We start from the raw sequence: 4,344 nt of genomic DNA on the forward strand, positions 1-4,344 counted from the left end.
TTCTTAGGATTTGACCTCAACAAGTCATCTACCCCTCTGTTTCCTCGTCTGTAAAATGAAGACAATAATTTACCTACTTCACAGGGTTTGTGTGAGGACTGAGTCAGTGACTATACAGCATTCAAATGGTGTCTGGTATATAGTAAAAACCTATAAAAGCGGAAGTGAAATATTTTACAGATTAGTAAACAGATACATATATCTCATCAATAGAAAACATCAGGCATCCCCAGACTATTATTAGGCTTGAGAGGGAGATCATGCTGGAAGTATTTTAGAAGTTTTCGAGAGATTGTTTTGTCACAAAGAGCTTCACTTTACAAGAGTAATCCCTACATTCCTTATATGTGTCACAGCTACAGAATGAGCCATTACATAAAAACCTTCAGATATTGAATCATGAGTGTACTACAGACATTCAGAATAGCCTTTAGTCTATTGTTAACTTGCTTCTGTTACCCTGAATTTTAAATATTCATTAGCATCTTAAAAATTAGAAGAGTTTCTTTTTTATTGTTAATTGTACTGTGAATATTCAACATTGTGTGTGCACTAGAATAGAGTATTGTCATTATTTTCTCTACAACATGTACAAAGTTCATTACTTAGGTGAGTTTGCAACATGGTTAACAGGCACACATCAAGCTAGCTGTATGTTGGGACATAAATGAGCTAAGTCCACCAACACCTGTGAACCATACCTCGGCCATCAGAAAACGCAGGTCTCCCTTAATCTATACAGTGAGCTTCTATTCCAAGACAGAAAGGTGTTGCTTCTGTAGGACATTATTGAGCCATCTGAAAACAAAGTGCACTATTTGTGATGAATTAAAATTGACTCTAATTATGCACAGTTTGATATCAGTGATATAAAAGCAATTATGGTTTAATCAAGCAAAATGGCATTGTTGGTAGGTTCCACTTATCATTCTTAAATCATGCTGCAAAAGTTAAGCATTTGTTGCTGCCCTGGAAAGCCAATCAAATAAATAGTCCATTTGCACAGTTCCCTTGGTGTGTCTGAAAAGGTGCTGCTCACACCTGGGGAGCATAATTAATCCATAGCCTTGATTTTCAGGTTCCCCTCCCACAGAAAACCTCTGAAGTCAGGGGCTTAACTTCCCAAAGTTTAATAGAACCTCAAATCTCTTTCACTGAGCCCCAATCTTTATTAATTTCTTCATTTGTCAGAATTCACAATTTCTTACATATCAGAGTGTCTGGTAAATAATACCATTATGAAAATTCGATTGAATAGAATTGTCTGGCCCAGTCACTTCTATTACAGTAAAATCAGAAGCATACCTGAAAGAATTCCATTTGTTCAAAACCTTTCTACAATAATGTACTTTAAATATTTAATAAGTCTAATAATAAAAATAGTAGTTGATTCTATGTAGTATTTAATGGGACCAGTCACTTTCTTAATAAATATTGAGGTACTCAGTTTCTACAGCAAATTACCATGGTAGCTATTTTCTTTCTCTTCAATTTTCTCAGATTAATTGACTTACTAAGGTGAAATGCATGATAAGTTCAAGAGAGGATTGGAATGCAACACTGTGGCTCCACCCATTTGGCCACTATGGTATGTGGAATTATTAGTGCAGGCTTTATGTCTATGAATAAGAGATCAGATCCTTAGTGATTTACAATCTTATACCAGGGCCACCGTTATGGACATGAATTCCCTCTGAAGAACACATTAAATAAAGCAGATATGAAAGATGGAGTGTATGATATGTGCGAGAGAGAGCAAAAAAGTAGCTTAGAGCCTGCATTTTTGTTAACTTGGGGTTTTAATAAAATTATAAAGAAAAAAGAATAAAAATTGTCAATTATTTCAATCATAAAAATATTTTAAATGTTGTTTTATAACTTTTTCTACACAATATGGATGCATAAAGAAATTTGAAATACAAAGATTAAATGAGTTCTGAAAAAGAAACAGAGCTATACATCTAAGATCACTAAATCTCAGCTTTCTCATCTGCAATATTTGTACATGACTGGCACTCACTCCATTACTTATAGAGACATTGCACATGAAATATTAAGTATGATGCTTGACAGAGAGTAAACCACAAAAACTGCTTATCAGCCTTTTGGCTAAGGCCAAGTGATGCATGCCACAGAAGTCAGAGGTTATTATTAGTATCAACCATACCTACCATTTCAATTTGCTTTGCTACCCACATGGAGACTGGGAGTATTTTCTCACATTAATAAACACTCTTCAGAAACATTAGAAGTTTAATGTTTTCCCTCCTTTCTCTCTCTTCAATTTTAAAGATGCTGCAATAAATGTCCTCATAAATAAGTCATTTTGTAGTCTTCCTATTTTTTCCTTATAAAATTCCAAAAGCAAAATGAGACTTTTAATGTAAATTTCTAAATGACTGTCTCAAAAAAATGTGCCACTAGCATAACTATCTGGGGTATATGAATGTGTGAATCTGTGGAATTAAATTATTACAATTATTTTTAACTCTTCCCAGTTTACTGAAAAAATGAAAACTCACTTTAATTAGATGTGTTTTATACTAACAAAATTGAATTTTTACACAGGACCATTTGTATCTCTCTTATGTGAATTTCCTATTTATGTTCTTGGTCTAAGATTCCACAGGGGATTCACTGTCTCCATTTTTTATAGGAATGATTTCAATTTTTATTTATTGATTTGTATATTCATGCAGTCATTGCATTTGACAAATATTTATTATTGGCACATACTGTAGGCCAGCTTTATAACTTTTGTTACATAAATTACTATACATCTCATTTTCATATTTTGAAATATAGTTCATAATGATTGTTATGTATATTTTTAATTTTTATATATGTAAACATATAAATTCTTCCCTTTGGTTTCTGACTTTGTTACTAGATTATATTATGCATTCACTTATGTGTTTCTATTTTTTAAATTATTTTATTTCTCATATTAAATATTTAAACTACTGTGTTGGTTTGGAGAATATTTTGCAAGGGGAACAATATAATACAGGATACATATTTCATAAGATTATTTATAATAGTCACCCAGAGAATGATATACAAAAAAGTGCAGGAAATCTGTCCACACACTAAGACCAAGGAAACTAGCCAAGGGCCTGGATGCCATGGAAATGTCCTGCATGAGTCCAGCTGAAGACCTAGAGCTTGTAACAGTGCCTCCCACAAGTTCAACTGAAGGCCTAGAGCCCATAACAATATCTTATGCAGGCTCATTTCATGGATCTGCGTTGGGAAGGCCTAAAGGTCAATGGTGGAATCTAGTAAGTCTCTGCCAATGGGATGAAGGATCTGAGGTAGCAGACTGAGGGATCTGCACTGGAACCAGGAAGCGATGTGCAAAGTAAGAACCACAGCTCCCCTGAAAGGTACCACAGCCATCCTCAGCAACAGTGATGTCCCAAGCTCCTCCAATGATCAAGATGGCTGAGTTCCCACCAGGGAAGCCAAAGCAGCAAACTTCTCAAAGAGGCTGGCAGTGCACAATCTTCCCCTCTGGAGCCAGGAAGCAATGTTCAAAGTAAGGACCAAACCTCCCCCAAAGTGAACCAAAGCCATTCTCAGTGCCAACAAGGTCCCGAGCTCCTCAGAGGATGAAAGCAGCCAAGTTCATCAGGAAAGCCAGCATGACGAGCTCCTCCAAAAGAACCAACAGCTCCTTACAGCTTCTACCAGCTCCCAACAGCCTTTCTCAGCTCCCAACAGCCTTTCTCAGCTCCCAACAGCCTTACTTCTTCTTCTCCAGCTCTGCTTTTTATGCTGCTGGCAACAATCCCCAGGTGGGCCATCCACACCAAGCACCATGCTTACTCAGTTCAGCTGGAGGTTATAAATTGACCATCAGTTGTCAATCCACTACAACTACTGAAAATTATTTCATGGTAAGTTACAAAGTAAGAATCTAATATAATCATATTTCTAATTAAATATCTAGTTATTTAGTACATTTTCTTCATAGCTTCATTTTCCTATGATATCTGTATTAAATACAATTTTCTTACATTACTAGAATCTTTTTCTACTTTGTTAGTTCTCTTTATTAATCAATTTATACCTTTTATAAAAGTATATCCCTGTTGTCATGATTTTTAAAAATATTTCAATTTCAAAACCAAGAACCTCCTACACACAGAAAACATCCTGAAGAACAAACTTTGCCTAGAGAGGCCTTGATACTACTGATAAAGTTAGGTACTGCAACAACTTACAAGGATCAACACAGAAAATAAAATAAAAACTTTTGAAATAGAAAATGAAGGGGCTGGGGATTTAGCTCAGCGGCAAAAAGCGCCTGCCTGGCAAGCGCAAGGTCGTGAGTTCAGTTCC

At 35.5% G+C, this 4,344-nt stretch overlaps 1 long non-coding RNA gene across 1 annotated transcript in view; it reads right to left on the bottom strand.

Moving 5' to 3' along the window:
* Positions 1 to 706: 706 nt before the first annotated feature.
* Positions 707 to 4,344, bottom strand: part of LOC102022516 — a 24,203-nt gene continuing 20,565 nt past the window's right edge. The window contains exon 3 of the long non-coding RNA XR_261169.2: positions 707 to 798. This is a non-coding gene — a long non-coding RNA (uncharacterized LOC102022516). The remainder of the gene's footprint in view (positions 799 to 4,344) is intronic.

The sequence above is a fragment of the Chinchilla lanigera genome, unplaced genomic scaffold (genome assembly GCF_000276665.1).
Source record: "Chinchilla lanigera isolate Chin_1 unplaced genomic scaffold, ChiLan1.0 scaffold00024, whole genome shotgun sequence".
NCBI classification, from domain to species: Eukaryota; Metazoa; Chordata; class Mammalia; order Rodentia; family Chinchillidae; genus Chinchilla; species Chinchilla lanigera.